The sequence below is a fragment of the Maniola hyperantus genome, chromosome 14 (genome assembly GCF_902806685.2).
Source record: "Maniola hyperantus chromosome 14, iAphHyp1.2, whole genome shotgun sequence".
Taxonomy (NCBI): Eukaryota; Metazoa; Arthropoda; class Insecta; order Lepidoptera; family Nymphalidae; genus Maniola; species Maniola hyperantus.
Genome location: NC_048549.1, coordinates 6,175,171 through 6,194,310, shown reverse-complemented (window position 1 = coordinate 6,194,310; position 19,140 = coordinate 6,175,171). Strand labels below are relative to the sequence as shown.

Here is a 19,140-nt window from a genome sequence, read left to right as displayed (position 1 = left end):
AACACAAAAGATGAAAATCAATTTATAGTTAATTTCTAACATAGACATCAAATTGACATAACGTCATTACGTCATAACAAAGACAAGTGTTGCCACAGAATATTATGTGTATTGAACACCAACAGATAAATACTCAAGTGAAATAAATCAAAGCAAAAATTACAATACACAGAGAGAAAATATTTGATTTTACACCCGATTACTTGCAAAACAGTATAAATTATTATAGGTACTAGGTGACGCCCCCGATTTCACCCGCGTTAAGGCTTTTAAAAATCCCTTTTAAAAAGTCTGTTCGATTTTCCGAAATACAAGGATCCTTTGCAATATACGAGAATAATTTACTGAGAAGTCCTACAAAAAACAATAACAACTGGTCTACTTCAGCTTCCTCCTCATATAGGAAAAGGATATGACATCCTAAACACAGGAGTTATGAACAGACAGGAGTAAGGCCCCACCCACGCAATTCTTTCTTTGATTACAAAACATTTGTGAGTCTTTATAAACTTTTGTGTACGTACATAATACGTAATAAGGTAATAAATAATACACGTTTATATCAATATCTAGTAGTGATGATCGAATATCAAGGTGTATAGTGGTAACGTTTGTGGACAGTAGGACGTACACGAATGGCTTGCACCGCGCCGCCGCACGCGCCCGAAATAACCTGCGAAACACGACGAAAACAATTGAGACCGCGCTTGCGCCCTCACGCACGCGCAAAAATGACAGGGAAATATGCACGGACGAAGTGCTAGCTCACCATCTGACGCCAGTGAAAGTGCCACTTATGTTGTTATCTACAGGTTCCGAACGATCCAGTTTGACAAGTAACTCACGCTGTCATACCCGAATGATTGCAGTGGTGCATTCTTGCTGCATGCCAACACTAGCCTGACAACTTTTCTCTACCACTTCTCATTCTAGGTAGGTAATCTGCATACGCAAATGTAGAGTTTGTGCTATAAGGTGACTTTAATATTGTTTACAACTTCTTATTTATATTCTCAAGCGTCGCCGTGAGCTATTAATGTATCTTACAAGCTGTTGAACGCAAGGTATTTTAGTATGACTAGGTACCTACCGATAGTTTTCGCTGGTGAGCAATTATTTCAATTCACTTAAAATCAAACAAATTAAACATGCCAAGTAAACATGCTAAGCAACTGACCGTTTGACATACACTAGGTGAACAAAAATTCGGGGCCGCCTTCTATAAAAAACTGTTTTATTAAATAGGTAAGTAAATCTGGAATATGTTATTTGGTCGATATGAACCAAGAAAATGCCCCGCCGAAACCCGCCTAAATTGCTGGACAAAACTCTACTCAGCCCCGGACTTTTATATCTATTGACCAGTCATGGTTCTCTTACCTGGAAAATATTTGACTTTTATGGGAGTTTCTGCAGATACTGTAGCTTTAGTTTCAAGTTTACGTAAACATACAAAATTAGACTTTATACTTTGACGTAAGATTTTTACACCTTTATTACCTGTTATCTCCCAAAGCCACCACGATCCAAACAAACGTTCCTCCCAGTGTTGAAGACAATACGCAGAGAAACTTTCAGCTTTTATAAAATGCGGAAGGCAAGCGCTGGCTCTTATGCCATTAGAAACCCTGTTTCTGCCAAGTGCTTTTACTCCATCTCATACAATATCGTTGATATATTATGTACTTTTTGATAACAATAATCCTATTTTGTTGGTCTTAGTGTCAATCAGCTGATTGGTTTGGTTCAGTTTGTGTAATATGCACAAACAAGTAAAAATATAAAAATATAAAAAACTGCCTGCCATATTCTTTTTTTTCCAAAGAATTTATAACCAGTGTTACTCGGGAAAGGTAGGTATGATACCCCATACATCAAAAATTTTGAAGTTATGGTGGAATAAAGAAACCCACATATTATATACCTCATCATACATACCTTACCATACCTGAAAACATTACACTCTTTTTTTGGGCAATCGTGTAAAAAGAGAGCTATTATTTCATTGTGTCCGTGTCTTTTGTGCATGATATTAACTTCAGTTGAATTGAAGACGAAGTTTCATCGATTCTGCTGATGCAACCAGCAACATTGACAGGTTGGCTGAATGACCGTGTAAGCGACTTCGGATATCTCTGTTCCACTTGTTTTTATGCAAATAAAGCGAAAAAATCAATGATCTAATAGGTATATTCTATCTTTACAAACTTGGTTTTTATTTAATATTTGTGCGATCAAATAAAAAGAATAATGTGAATACTGTAAATACAAGATTCAGTATGACACTTGCGAAACTATAAGAAAAATCTAAAATACAGATATATCATGTATTATGCATAACAACTCACAATACACCTGTTTATGTGACTTTACTGCATATTTTCCAAACACTGGACAAAAAATGTAGTATGAACTCGAGTCATATACATAGGTAAATATTTATTTGTTATTGCTATTTTCTATTATTATATATTATCAATCATCAATACTTATAATAAAACTGTAACAGGTCAAATTCTGTACATTGAAGATATTTTGATTTTGAACTTATAATAAAACTGTAACAGGTCAAATTCTGTACATTGAAGATTTTGAAATTTTTTTTTCGAGGGCACTCTATAATCGATACTGAACCCAAAACTGTAATTTTTTTCATTTTTGTCTGTCTGTCTGTCTGTCTATCTGTCTGTCTGTCTGTCTGTCTGTCTGTATCACGGCCGCGCATCACGCTGAAACTACTGAATGGATTCCAATGAAACTTGGTACGATTTGAGGTCATACTATGAGGAAGAATATAGGATACTTTTTATCCCGAAATACAGCATGGTTCCCGTAGGAGAGGGGATGAAAGTTAAAATGTATACTGAGTTGTAATTCATTAACGCGTAGTCCGATTTCATTCATTCTTTTTTTTTGTTAGAAAGGGGATATTTTAAAGATTGTTCCGTAAATATTTCAAGGTCATCGGTTTTTAACCGACTGTCAAAAAGGAGGTGGTTCTTTTTTCTACATCGATTTTTTCGAGGTTTCTGGACCGATTTGCAAATATTTTTTTAAATCAACAAAAAAGTTTTCGTGGTGGTCACATAAAAAATTCTGGATTCAACTCCTTAATCCTGATGCTGCAGCGTTACTGCCCGCCTGAGTTATCAAGATTCAGGAAGTGTTCATAGTGAATTCATATTGTAGGTACCAAGCAACGACTTTATTCTCAGACTTCAAGTCCCAACTCCTCAACCCTGATGATGTAGGGTACAGCACTAAACTATAATGTTTCAGTAACTGCGGATGATGCAAAATTAATTTAGGTACCAAGCATAGGCTACATCATTGAACTTCGGATTCTAACTCCTCAATCCTGATGCTGATGATAAAGTCCTAAATCGTGGAGATTTTAGAATTTCTGATAGTGAATTGATATTTTAGGTATCAAGCAACGGCTTCACGATGACACACCCAGTCCGAAATACTCCACCCGGGCGAAGCCGGGGCGGGTCAGCTAGTTATATAATATCTGTCCCGGCTTTACTCACGTGTTTAGTCGACGCTAGCCCGACTAGTTTCGAACCCATCCGGGGCCTTTTCGCAAACGCTAAAAAACTATTTTCTAACTTGTGTTAAAAATAATAATCAATTACTATTTTAAATCATAGATGTGGGCCTCATAAGAAAGCTCTGACTGAGTTTTTCTTATGAGGCCCACAGTTAACGACGAGCTCAGCGGGCGATGGAGAGAGCTATGCTTGGAGTTTCTCTACGTTTTCAAATCAGAAATGAGATCCGTGGGTATAGGTACTAGAAAACTGTCTTAGCTGAACGGGTAACGAAGCTGAAGTAGCAATGGGCAATGCACATAGCTCGAAAAACCGATAGACATTGGGGTCCCTAGAACGGCGAACTCGCTATGACCTCGCCTGACCAGAAAGCGTTGATGGAAGACCCTCCACTAGATGGACAGATGATATCAATCGAGTCACAGGGAGCTGATGAATTTGAGCGGCACAAGACCGTGGCGTGTGGAGGTCCCCACAAGAAACCTATGTCCAACAGTGGACGTCTATCGGTTGATAATGATTTTTCCATTGATTTTAAGCGAGCAAACAAGTAGGGGTCACCTTATGTTAAGTGATTATCACCGCCAATGCACATTGCAGCCCCAGAGTAACCACCAATGATGATGATAATTATTATAAATACGCATTTCTGTGGCTAGGTGCAAGCTAATATACATAATGTGTCTGTAATTTCTTATATTATTATAACTTTACAACATAACGGTATTAAGTAGTCGAAGGATACCGGAACTGTCTGCGAGTAAAATACTTATTAAATGCGAGACATGTTCCCGCTGCAGAGCAACATCTACGAGGCAATTATAATTTTATCCATATTAATTTATAGCCCTTGCGTGTACCCGTACATATACAACAATGTTGTCGTACTCGAAGGGTATTTTGTTAGGCGTGCGTCTGATGGAAATAACCGTGGTTATTCTTAAAGACTCGCCCCCTATTACGACCGACGCTTTGCTTTTGCTTTGTGAAAAATATTCTGTAGGTACTTAGCTAAATACAGAACTAGGTAGGCAATTCACGTAATTTTAGGTCAACATTTATAATCATCATTATCATCATGATCAATCCATCGCCGGCTCACTACAGAGTACGGGTCTCCTCTCAGAGTGAGAAGGGTTTTGGCCATAGTCTACCACGCTGGCCATGTGCGGATTAGTAGACTTCACACACCTTTGAGAACATTATTGAGAATTCTTAGGCATGCAGGTTTCCTCGCGATGTTTTTCTTTGCCGTTAAAGCAAGTGATATTTAATTAATTAAAAACGCACATAACTCCGATAAGTTAGAGGTGCGTGCCCGGGATCGAACCCCCGACCTCCGATTAGAAGGCGGACGTCCTAACCACTAGGCTATCACAGCTTTTATTATAGATTGTGAAGACATTAAAGATTATTATTATTATTATCATATATTATTTGCTCTCACGCCCGTGTACAAAATAGATACATATAAAAGCCAAAAGAGTTATAATATACTTACTTACATAAAAATAAATAAACCTACATAAACATTACATACATACATATTTGTACCGGGCGGAGGATTACACCCCGGCAGGGGAGACCAAACGGCCGGGGGTCAGGGCGACAGGTGAAGAAATCGGCGGACTATCCTAGCCGAGTCCAGCAAGACCGCTTTTTGCATCCTGGCTGCGAGCGAACTGCCACGGAACCCCAGTCGCCTCAGATGGTGAGCGAGGCTGACTGGGATCAACCCATTCGCAGATATGACGATTGGGATGATTTCAGTGGACTCCACATGCCACATGTCGGAAACCTCGTGAGCCAGATCGAGATACTTGCGCTTTTTCTCCGTCTCAGCTCTCACGAGGTTCTCGTCATACGGAATGGTGATGTCCACCAAAAACACCCTCGACTGTTCCCGGTCCACCACCACGATGTCAGGCTTATTCGCTAGAATAGTCCTGTCCGTGATGATGGACCGGTCCCAATAGAGCCGGACTCCGTCGCGCTCGAGTACCGGCACTGGTGTGTACTTGTAATATGGCAACCTCTCATCCAGGAGACCGTAGTTCAGAGCAAGCACTTGGTGAAGGATTTTGGCTGCTTGGTTGTGTCTGTGCAGATACTCAGTGTTGGCAAGCGCTGAGCATCCCGAAAGCACATGTCTGAGTGACTCGCCGGGATGGCGACAAGCTCTACAGATGTCGTGAGTGCCATCCTTCAGAATGTACTTTCGGTAGTTCCGCGTCTTGACCACCTGATCTTGTATCGCACAGACAAAACCCTCGGTTTCCCCGAAGAGGTCACCAAAGCGCAGCCACTGCACAGACGCTTTTTTATATACGTGTGGCTCATTAAGAGCTTTAAAAAAGCGTCCGTGCAGCTCCTTCTCCCTCCATACGGCCTCCCGGTCAGAGGTGCTAAGTACCACCGGTTTCTGCCACTCGGTTTGGGCTAAGGATAGTGGGGTGAGTTCTTTATCACATTCTATGACCTCTCTATGCATGGGGGACCCCCTCATCGTCTCAAAGTAGGTTCTGAGGTTGGCTATCTCCCGGTTATGCATGGTCTTGACGCTCAATACGCCTCGACCACCACACTTCCGGGGGATATACAACCTCATCACAGACGATTTTGGGTGGTGCATGCGATAAAGAGTCATAGTTGTGCGGACTTTTCTGTCCAGTATGGATAGGAAGTCCTCATCAATAACATAAAATTATTCTCTATTGAATCCAGAAAGATAGGTGGGTGATTAAGATTTGTAGTATTGTTTTTTTATTTTTACCTAATCTCTATATCTCTATACATAAAAATGAATCGCTAACTGTGTTGCTGATCGCAAATCTCGAGAACAGCTGAACCGATTTCGCTAATTCTTTTCTCATAATATTCCTTGAAGTACGGGGATGGTTCTTCCGGAGAGAAAAATTTAAAAATTTCCTAAAAAGAATCGACTGTTAGGCGGTACGAAGTTCGCCGGGGCAGCTAGTTTCAAAAAATATACATCGTTCAAAATGATCATTCATTGATGTGGTGCAAGACACACACGCTAATAAAATATTATTATAATAGTCCATACTTTATATAATAAATGTGAAAGTGTGTCTGTCTGCTAGCTTTTCACGGCTCAACAGTTTAACCGATTTTGATGTAATTTGCTAGAGGTAGCTTATATCCCGGGGAAGGACATGGGCTACTTTTTATCCCAGAAAATCAAATAGTTCCCACGTGATTTTTAAAAAACCTAAATCCACGCGGACGAAGTCGCGGGCATCCTATAGTAAGAAATAAATAATAAAATAAAATATTATTAGCGTCTCTGAATTGCGAGGTTAAGCCGTTGGGCTACATAAGGGCCACTTGCCGTCTTGGGTCACCTCCACCTGTAGTTCGACGAGTTAGTAAAGCAGTAAAGCTGTCTGTAGCGTGGATCAACTTCAAAGTCGCGCCATTGTGTTTCGTGTCCGACGACCATTATAGGTCCAAGCTCCAGGGTCGCAACCACCACAAAGATGTATCCCTTACTCATAAGCATACGAATTATAGTCCGCTTTTCACTAGATATATAGAAAATGATTTTGAACATCCAGATAACAAAGATATCAACAAGTAGGGTACTTAATAATTAGGACTCGCAAATCATCATCTGCAACGAATGTAGTATTATTGTTACTGGGAGTTCATGGTATTATACCTATATTATAAATATTACCTATATTATAAATGTGTATATATTATAAATGCGAAGGTGTGTTTGTTTGTTAGTTTGTCCTTCAATCACGTCGCAACGGAGCCACGGATAGACGTGATTTTTTGCATGGGTATTGTTAAAGACGTGTAAAGTGACATAGGCTACTTATTATCCCGAAAAATGAAAGAGTTTCCACGGGATTTTTAAAAACCTAAATCCACGACGCGTACGCAACTCTTGGGCATCAGCTAGTCTTTAATAATCCAATAGAAAGCGTCACACTTACCTAATGGGAAATGTTTCGACGCACGTCAATCAATACACGCATTGACATTATTGAATAAGGAGCGAAAGGTGCATCGATAATTATCTTTAAAGTACTCGCTGATGCCTGCGACTTTGTCCGTGTGGATTTAGGTTTGATTTTGCGAGATAATAGTCGCCTATGTTACTTTCCATGTCTTCAACTATATCCAAACAAAAAATCACGTTGATCCGTTGCTCCGTTGCGACGTGATTGAAGGACAAACCAACTAACCATCGACCAACGAACAAACACACTTACGCATTTATAAAATGGGTAGTAATCCTATTGAACTAGAGTGACGAAACTCTCAGTTTGATCTGAATCGACATCTGTCAAATATTAGGCTAGTTCTAATATGGATGTAGGAAATAATAATTCCTAGGTATCTACTAGTACTTCCAAATTCTTTGGCTAGGGGTGAAGTCAAATCAAAGATACCTAGTCTTTTCATATAGTCTACCTAACGTGAAATGTATATTACGCAACAGATCGAGATGGCAATCGGGGTATGAGGCGGGGGACGCTCCGCACATCCTTACGTCACTCACGCTGTCCCCCCCCCACCGGGTTAGAGCGGGGGCTGTGCGGGTGTGCGGGTCGTCCCCACCCATTGGTAAAATTTGACGCCTGACAGTCTAGGTGAAGCCTCGACGTTTTGTTACAAGTTTCATCACTGTTATGAACTGTGAGTGAACCGTGAACCTAAGAAGGCAAGGTGTCGTGATATAATGCCGTCGTTATGTATTTAAGCACTGAGTGACGGTTCCATGCTATAAATCTAATATGAAAACAGGTTTCCACCATGCTACGCCACTACGACGGCACACTCTTCGTTAATTGATTCATCCACATGCGTTCTTTTCATTTGTTTACTGACGCGGATGGACGGTACCATCATCATTATCAACCGATAGACGTCCACACCCGGTGGAACCACCCCCACGGTGGTAGTTATAAAGCACCAGTGGCGGATTGGCTCTGATTCTAAGGGCCCTCTAAATCTTTGAATATCCTCTTTAGTCAAATCCTAAATAGGATTGAAATATTTTTTAAATAAGAGTTGAGACAAATTGAAAGCCTTCAAATATCAGAGTGAAGGTCGCAGTTGCACATTGCGGTCGCGTATAGGTAAAGTTCAAAGCGTAAGATTTAGCGTAAGTTTCAAGTTAAGATTTAAGCATTATGTAGGAACATAACATGGGCGTAAATCTGTCTCTTAGTATTACATAGACAGCCATAGTGATTCAACATGGCAATTTATAAGTTAAAAATCTGACACCGTTAAAGCCTGTCGTCTGAGAACGCTCCACTCTTACATCTGATTAATAAATAGCTTTGTATGATGGTGATACTTGAACTGTTAAAAACAATTCTTACAAAAAACGAATAAGGGTCCAAAAGCCCAAAACTAAGTAGGTACCGACGAAGTCTTACGACGCACCGGTTAAAATATAGATCTGATTTTGACCATCAAACGCAGAAAGGACAGTAATTTGGAGCATATTGTCAGACATGACCGGTTCCGTCTCCTTCAGACCATAATGATGGGCAAAACTGAGAGAAAGAGCAGAGAGTTGTGACTTAGGAACATCCGGGAATGGACCGAATAGCCAATGTAGTACTACTTTTCCGTTTAACTAATAGAAAATTATCTAACGAAATGATGGCCAACCGCCAATAGTGAAGATGCACGAGAAGAAGGAACACTATAAAGATGTATCTATTATGCTTTATTCTAGTAACTGATCTAGTAGTCTGACTTGGGTAATACAGAGCAGAATAGTGACTATGAAGTATGAAGTAGAACTGGAGAGTGGACGAAAACACGAAAACCCTATTTTTGGCCTCACTAGTGCAGAAAAAAGAGAAATGGTAACCCTTAGCACAAGCGATTGTTCGACGATCTGCCGCACTGCTCAGAGTTCCTTCCGAGTATTTATAGCACCGAGTGACCGCGTACATCAGCACCATGCGACGTTAGCAAACAACAGTACTTATAGCCAGGCATAGGTTCATGAACGAACCTACTCGTACTACCGCTCTCATCACTCTTTTCTACGTCGTCGTCGGCGAAACCATATTCTATGGGGATTAATGGAATAACGTATAGAAGCAGGCGTTACTTTGCGGAAGTCCATGTCCAAGCATGCATGCTGTATATGCTGCATGTTGCATCATACAGATTCGACCTGTTTCAGCGGATTACAGCAAATTAAGCTTTTGGTTCCTAAAATCGATGTGCGCCATCGGCCAAGTGCGAGTTAGACTCGCGCACCAAGGGTTCCGTACTTTCGGAGGATAGTATAAAAATAATTAATTATTTATTTCATATCAGTCTTATATCAGTTTAATATTATCGCCTAATATTTACGCAAAGATTGAAATTAATGATTTTCAGATTTTTCTCTTTACTTTTACTACAGGTAAACTTGGCATGGCTTTTTTTTAATATTTGAAAAATACCATTCCGATGGGAAATTAGATCATCTACAAAACGTATTAGGGTACACACAATTAATACATCAAAATTTTGCTTTGTTTACGAGATATATTGAAAAAACCAAAGGGGTGGTTTTTCACCCCCATCTTTAATTTCCACCCTCTAAGTTAATAGCACTCCGCGGTTTTATCTTCTTTTTAGGGTTCCGTACCTCAAAAGGAAAAACGCAACCGTTATAGGATCACTTCGTTGTCTGTCTGTCTGTCAAGGAACCTAGAGGCTACTTCTCGTTGACTTAGAATCATTAAATTTAGCAGGTAGGTAGGTCTTATAGCACACGTAAGGGGAAAAATCCGAAAACCGTGAATTTGTGGCTATATCACGTAAAAATTAAAATGTGTTCATGAACAAATGATTAGTATTTTCAACTTTCAAAGATAACTGTACCAAGTGGGGTATCATATGAAAGGGCTTTACCTGTACATTCTAGAACAGATTTTTATTGTTTATAGTTTTTGATTTATCGTACACAATTTCAAAAAAATACGACAGTAGTACGGAACCCTCGGTTCATTGAACGATTCCTGTAATAAAAACCTATGAACGTCTTAGTTCCTTTCTAGATGAGATAATCCATAGCCTAAAGTATAGGGCGAACTTTTGATAACGTTGGTAGGTAGCTACCATATTCTGTACTTATTTTAAAAGAAAACTTCAGAAGTTAATCGGAAAATAATATACATGTTCTACCTTTAGATAGATGGATATAAAATTCCTTACATTATTGCAGGTTTTTCTGTACCCTCGCTATTTATCTACCTGTTATGGTATTAATTAGAACATGACGCAAGGCCGCCACTGCCTACGCTGTACCTTCCTAATTACGCTCTGTCTAGACAGACGTCGCAGCTCCCGCCTGGCTAGTGGCTCCACCTCCCCTCTGACCACCCCATATCATTTGATGAACGGATTGCCACGTGTAAGGGGTTGATTTCAAGTTTATCTACCCCGCCAATAGGTTCCTGACAATTTATAACACAAGGTTACTTCTCTTCGCAATATAACATTTTGTAAGTCCTCTCATTTGTTTTCAGTCGAGAGAGAATTTTTCTGTAACACTATGAAGTAATCATTAATAAAGGGTATATCCCCTTTTCCCTTCGTTCTGTAATGTAGAAAAATAATCTATTGTCTTAGCTCATAGTTTGCGTACTGGGTATTACTAAAGAAATTCGCATTTTTAATTATAAGAGAAATATATGTATATAATATTGTTACGAGCTAGGGGTTCGTATTGAAATGCCAGTTTCCGAACAAGAACGTTTATTTACACACTGTACACTATTGTCCACAAACACTTAATACTAGCACTAATTAGCACTAAACACTTGTACTGAACTCAAGAAACACTTAGGATCACTCTTACTTGTCACTCACTTCGATCGCTCTTAGGATTCAATCGTACTGAACTGAACTTCGTCGGGCCGGTCTGAGGCACCGCTTTATATACAGTTTCCCCACCACCGATCAAACATTCTTTGCTATTCGACGAAACGTAAACAACCCCGCCCCGAAGCTTCCAGCGAGGCAAAAAAAGGTACCTACGCTAAAAGTGATGTAAACAATGAGGTAGGTATTTGTCTCAAAAACATAAACACGCAGGTAGGTACTCCAAGCTTCGAGACTTCCAGTTATTTGTAACACTATCCCCTCCTTAGTTGTGCTCGTCCCGAGCACCATTGGTCCCTCGATAAGGTGCTAGGCGATCCACATGGACAATCTTTGGCCGTTTTCTGTCTCCTTGTTTTATGCGGTAGGTAACGTCATTAATCCTGGTGACCACCTTGTACGGACCTTCTTGTAACTTTGGAGATTTGCCCTTTCTTCTTAAAGGGTTATGCAACCACACAGAATCGCCTTCCTTAAAGCCACTTGTATTGGCATTCCGATCATAGCGTGTTTTCATTTTCTCGCTGGTCTTTAGGCTCTGCTCACGAACATGTTCATGAATCTCGTTCAACTGTTTTTGCAAGTCTGCGACATAGTCAACAGTTGGCTTCGGAGAATCAGGGGGAGTGCCAGTAAGTAAATCAACTGGTAGGCGTAGCTCTCTTCCAAAGTTAACCTTAGCGGAAGTAAATCCAGTAGTTTCATGTACCGCAGAGCGATAAGACATCAAAAATAGAGGGATGTATTGATCCCAATCTCGTTGATGTTCTTCGACAACCTTAGCCAAGTGATTTTCCAACGTTTGGTTGAATCTCTCGACCATGCCGTCCGACTGCGGGTGTGCTGGTGTGGTCCGAGTCTTATGTATCCCAAGCAATTGGCACATTTCCTGGAATAGAGCTGACTCGAAGTTTCTTCCTTGGTCGCTGTGCAATTCCAGTGGCACTCCAAATCGGCAAACAACCTCCTGAATCAGTTTCTTGGCCACGGTCTTAGCTTCCTGGTTTGGGGTTGCAAATACTTCTGGCCATTTGCTAAAATAATCCTGTACCACCACAATGTATCGATTTCCGTCTTCAGTTTGTGGGAATGGTCCTGCGACGTCGATGGCGATTCTCTCCCAAGGAGCTCCGACATTGTATAGCTGGAGTTTTCCTTTTAAACGGGTTCGAGGTCCCTTTACTGAGGCACATGTAGAACATTTTCTGCACCAATCTTCAACGTCTTCACGGCAGCGCACCCAGTAGAAGCGTTCTCGTGCCTTCACTAAGGTTTTCTTAACGCCGAGGTGTCCTCCAGAGGTACCATCGTGCAACTGTCTCAACAGTGAGGCTACCTTACTCCTAGGAACCACCATCTGCAGAGTCTGTTCTTTCCCATTTTCTGTACAGGACTTCGTCCTCCAAGACGAGGCTGTCCCACTGAGCCCAATATGCCTTAGTAGTTGGGCTTGCGGCAGAGACATCGCTCCATTGTGGTTTTTGTCCTCGAATTTTCCATTCCATGATGAGCTTCAAGTCCGTGTCTTCATTTTGTGATTTACTTATTTCTTCCTTGCTCCAAGATTCATCCAATCCTTGTGTTCTCAGTAACTTTACTTGATCCTTTGACTCCTGCCTTAAGCAGTGATGGCAATCTGGATCACATGGTCTCCTTGACAGGGCGTCTGCATTAGCGTGTGATCTTCCACTCTGATGTTCTATCACGAAATTAAACTCTTGAAGTTGTTCGATCCATCTTGCTACTTGCCCTTCGGGATTTTTGAACCGCAGGAGCCATGTGAGGGCTACGTGATCGGTTCGTAAAGTAAATTCTCTTCCCAATAAATACTTCTTGAAGTGCTGCAAGGTCTTGACTATAGCCAGCAATTCCCATCGAGTTACGCAATAATTCCTTTCTGGTTTCGATAACGACTTGCGAAATAAGCAATCACCACTTGCTGACCATTTTGTTCCTGTGATAAAACTCCTCCAATTCCAGTGTTACTTGCATCTGTGTCTACCAGGAATCTTCCTTCTCTACTAGGGTAACCCAATATTGGAGCGGAGCAAAGGAGTTGCTTTAGTTGTGCAAACGATCCTTCGCAACCCAGGTCCCAAACAAAATTCCTCTTATCTTCTGTGAGTCGATGTAAAGGCTTTGCAACTTCGGAGAAGTTCTTCACAAAACGCCGGTAGTATGCACACAGTCCAAGGAAAGCTCTTACATCAGTTTTGTTCTTCGGTACAGGCCAATCTTGTACTGCCTTGATGTTATCCGGATCAGTTTGAATGCCTTGGTCCGATATGATGTGTCCCAAAAATGAAACTTCCTTCTTGAAAAAGTCACACTTCTTTGGATTTAGTTTTAAGTTAGACTCTCGGAACCTTTTAAATACCTTCTCTAAGTTCTGTAGATGCTCCTTGAAGTAACGCCCCATGATGATAACGTCGTCTAGGTATACTAGGCAAGCATCTCCCAAAAGCCCCACTAATACTCTTTCCATAAGACGCTCGAAGGTAGCTGGGGCATTACACAGCCCGAAAGGCATCAGTCGGAACTGCCAAAGGCCATTTCCAGTACCAGTGGTGAAAGCAGTCTTCTCCTTATCTTCCGGGTGAAGCTCCACTTGCCAGTAACTACTCTTCAAGTCTACAGTAGAGAACCATTTCATTCCTCCAAGCATGTCTAGTGTGTCATCGATCCGGGGCAAAGGGTAGCTGTCTTTCTTGGTCACATTATTTAACATCCTGTAGTCCACGCAAAATCTAGTGCTACCGTCCTTCTTCTTCACAAGCACGACAGGTGAGGACCATGGACTGCTTGACGGTTCGATGACCTTATTCCGTACCATGTCCTGAATCATTTCTGATACTTCTTTTTCCTTTGCCAACGGTACACGTCTAGGTCTCTGCTTGATGGGTGGTGTGTGACCAGTGTCTATCCGATGTTTCACGAGACCGGTTCTTCCAAGGTCGTTATCACTCCTTGTAAAAATGTCACTGTAACCTTTGAGAGTGGCGTCGTATTTATCCACACGATTCTTCACTTGTTCCAGGTCACCACAAATAATTTTTAACGCCCCACCAAATTCTTTAAATTTGACATTCATGGCGTCCGTGATTGCATCTTTCTGATCTTCAATTTTGGCATCCCGGTTTTTCCCGAGGCTTTGTATAGCGCCTAGCAAAGTCGCCGTGTCTAACCCGCTTGCCACGGGCGTTGGGACTGTGATGGACGCCTGGGCCGGAGTAATCTCTTGTTCCGCTCCGGCATGATCCGCCTGGTCACGTGACGCGTCCAACGCCGTCTGCCGTCGCGTACGTACACCTTCGTCCTGTTGCGGTGTGGCTGGCATCGCACTTCTGTCACCAGTTGTTACGGGTTCGTATTGAAATGCCAGTTTCCGAACAAGAACGTATATTTACACACTGTACACTATTGTCCACAAACACTTAATACTAGCACTAATTAGCACTAAACACTTGTACTGAACACAAGAAACACTTAGGATCACTCTTACTTGTCACTCACTTCGATCGCTCTTAGGATTCAATCGTACTGAACTGAACTTCGTCGGGCCGGTCTGAGGCACCGCTTTATATACAGTTTCCCCACCACCGATCGAACATTCTTTGCTATTCGACGAAACGTAAACAACCCCGCCCCGAAGCTTCCAGCGAGGCAAAAAAAAAGGTAACTACGCTAAAAGTGATGTAAACAATGAGGTAGGTATTTGTCTCAAAAACATAAACACGCAGGTAGGTACTCCAAGCTTCGAGACTTCCAGTTATTTGTAACAATATATTGATTTATAGAGGGAGATATATTATATTAATTTTTAAAGGTATGTCAACTGCGATATTTGTGGTACGACAGGCGATGTCCACATTGTCCAGTAGTGAGTAGTGACTAGTGGATAGATAGTGGATAGTAGTGACAGATAGTGGACAGATATAACGTGCAGATAGCAATAATTCTTGTGCAGAAACATAACATTAATAAATATGACATAGGTGGTTTTACGAGGCTTCAACAGAAAGTTTTGAATCGAATATTCTACATAGGCAGATATTTATTCATAGTATATTCTTCATTATAGGTTATTTCTTCAGTTGTGTATCTGTTGCATTCCATTACGCAATTAAGACTATGATAAAAATTAAGAAATGACATATATCCTTGATTGCATATATTATACCTACGAAAGATGTTAAAAGTAACATTTTCTTCTGAATATGTATATAAAACATATTTAAATAATAAAAGTGTTCCTCTGATGTAGGTATCAGTATGGCACTCGTATCTGACCTATCTTATCTTGTCTGGGTTGAGATCTACCAATTAATCAATAAACTACATGATGCCTGCGTCTTCGTCCGCGTATATTTAGATTTTTTGTAAGAAAAATCCAGAAACTCTTGATTTTCTGGGTCTATGTCACTCTTCAGGTCTATATCAATACATAAAATTCAGTTAATCCATTACCGCTGCTCCGCTGTGGCGTGATTGAAGGAGAAACCAACAGACAAACACACCTTGGCATTTATAATGTTAATAGAGAAGTAGGAATTATTGATTCAATTCAAGAAGGTATCAAAGATTTGTCTACAGCTCTATGAACGCGAAATAATAGGGGACGTCTCGAACATCTACTCGTCTATCTCGATGTGAGGTGTGATGGCAGCTATTCTGCTTATCGGCGATGGTAGGTGAGGCAGGTAAGCAGCACCGCCCGCGAGCTTGCCACGTGGCCAGGTATTGCCAGCTGGAGAAGCTATTTCGGTGATCGGTGGTAGGCCCCGGCAGACCGACACCAGACGTCGGCGCCGCCCCCGCGCCCCTCCTATCTCTAAAAATAGCCGCACTGTGCATTCTTGGGCGAACGATTTTGAATTTTTGTCGAGTACGCGCGTCCACATGCCGTTTGTTTTGGCCCAAGAGACCGGCCGCAACCTTCGACCGCGGCTGTAGCTACTGTGATCTCATTTAACATCCGGTTCACGTGGATCTTGTTTTCGCCGATATTGCAAAACATGCCATTCTACATAGTTAGATAGAATGTGAAATATACTTGCAACGTGCATCATCCATTAAATACTACTAATCTATATTCACTCGACAGTTAAGTGCATAAATTAAAAGAAGAATCTTATCAGCTTCTCATTATAAAATTGATCCAAAATCAAAACCCATTTTTATCATCATCTAAATATATAAAAGGAAAAGGTGACTGACTGCCTGACTGACTGACTGATCTATCAACGCACAACTCAAACTACTGGACGGATCGGGCTGAAATTTGGCATGCAGATGGCTATATTATGACGTAGGCATCCGCTAAGAAAGGATTTTTGAAAACTCAACCCCTAAAGGAGTGAAATAGGGGTTTCTCTGTGTTGTCCACGCGAAGTCGCGAGCATAAGCTAGTCATAATATAAAATTGCAGAACTATTCTCATGTATTTTGATTAAAATCCATTTTTGAGCTGTGAACAACAACAAATTATTATCATTCCCCTCCCCTACCTTTGCTAGCCTAGCTATCTGTTGAAACTTTGTAAGTAGATGTATTCTGTGAACCGCATTAAGATTTTTACACAAAAATAGAAAAAAAACCGGTCAAGTGCGAGTCAGGCTCGCGCAATGAGGGTTCCGTACTACAGTCGTATTTTTTCGACATTTTGCACGATAATTCAAAAAATGCATAAAAATAAATAAAAATCTGTTTTAGAATGTACAGGTGAAGACCTTTCATATGATACCCCACTTAATATAGTCACTCACTTCGAAAGTAATCTAGTAAAAATACTAATCATTAGTTCATATGACCACAATTTTTTTTTGTGTGATCTAACCCTAAATTCACGGTTTTCAGATTTTTCCCTAAATGTCAGCTATAAGATCTACCTACCTGCCAAATTTCATGATTCTAGGTCAACGGGAAGTACTCTGTAGGTTTCTTGACAGACAGACGGACAGACAGACAGACAGACAGACAGACAGACAGACAGACAACAAAGTGATCCTATAAGGGTTCCGTTTTTCCTTTTGAGGTACGGAACCCTAACAAAGTGGATGGAACCCTTATAGGATATTAGGGTTTTGTTTTTCCTTTTGAGGTACGGAACCCTAAAAACAATAAATTTTGGGGTTCCCCATACTTAGAAATGAAACTCAAAATATTTTTTTTCATCAAACCCATATGTGTGGGTACCTTCCTACCCATATCTATGAATACTTTCAAAAATGATATTGAGGTTTCTAATATAATTTTTTTCTAAACTGAATAGTTTGCGCCAGAGACACTTCCAAAGTGGTAAAATGTGTCTCCCCCTCCCCTGTAACTTCTAAAATAAGAGAATGATAAAACTTTAAAAAATATATGATGTAGGTACATTACCATGTAAACTTCCTCCGAAAATTGGTCCCCCTCCCTGCCAGGTCAATTAGGCATCGCTAACAAGAGAATGAAGAGAAACTGTTAACCATGTTACGAGGGTACACCGGCCCAAGCGCCGCTCTTCCCTCGGAAGGGACTCGCAACACTCAGGCACACGGGGAGGTTACCTGGCTGGTACCCCACCCCACACAGCCCCTGCGCTAGCCCGGTACGGGTGAGCGCGGGTCACGTGCAGGTGTGCGTCAAGGGCGTCCTTCCGCCTCATACCCCGATTGGCATCTCAACCTGTCGCGTACTATACAGACAGATTCGTTAAAAATTGTTCATAAGCATTTCGTGTTTATATTCTCTACATAGTATAAAATAAAGTCGCTTCCTGCGTCTGTATGTATGTATGTATGAACGCGTAGATCTTTTAAACTACACAACGGATTTTAATGCGGTTTTCACCAATAGATAGAGTGATTCAAGAGGAAGGTTTATAGGTATAGTTTAATTCTCAAAAAATTAGAAATCCCTAGGGAAATTGAAATAATGTGAATTAGGTCGGAAAAATTCTCTCATTTGAGAGTTTCCGAGGTGTGCGCTGCATAAATGGTCAAAGTTACACGAAAACAATGTATGGTGAAATTGTTTGTTGTTGTTGAAAAAAGTCCGCGATAGCATACATGCATCTTTTAAAGTTGGCTCACAATAATCGATTTTATGGATTTAAAATGTGATCTGAAACAAAGCCCTACTTTCGAGGGTGTTTTTACTGACATACTATTAATTCTTATCAAAATAAAATAGTTGATCATCTGAAATATTCTATTTAGACCAAAATTACCCTTTACATCATTAATTTAGAATAATATCTTACGAGATATCACAAAATTAAAATTATATGAAATATCGTAAAATTAAAACTAACGCGCAACAAAACGAGACGGAGGCGGTTGTGCCGCGGCGCCTATAACCTCCTCACTGACACCACATTAGTATCTACATTGCACCCATGCGAAGCCGGGGCGGGTCGCTAGTATATACATATACCTATTAGTCCCATCTGTGCACGACGAAAAAGTGCATAATACTATTTTATTAAAATCTATTTGTAAATTATGGCCAATTTTGGTAAAAACCTGGATGACTACACTTCTTTAATTCTTCCCTGGATCCAAAGGAAATACCTATCTTGTGCACGAAACGCCGTAACTATAGTGTCTTACAGATGGGAAACTATATTTAAGTTAGATCTGCTTATCGAACTAAATTAAAATATACTAAATCGTTATTGACCGAACGAAGCGAGGTCTCAGAGTCTACTTGAGTGAATTTACACTTGTCC

The 19,140-nt window shown here is 40.7% G+C and overlaps 2 protein-coding genes across 2 annotated transcripts in view; both read left to right on the top strand.

The window, feature by feature from the left end:
• Positions 1 to 19,140, top strand: part of LOC138403290 (uncharacterized) — a 190,854-nt gene that overhangs the window by 79,016 nt on the left and 92,698 nt on the right. The window lies entirely within an intron of this gene.
• The window catches only part of LOC117988191 (uncharacterized), a 56,625-nt gene that overhangs the window by 22,823 nt on the left and 14,662 nt on the right, over positions 1 to 19,140 (top strand). The window lies entirely within an intron of this gene.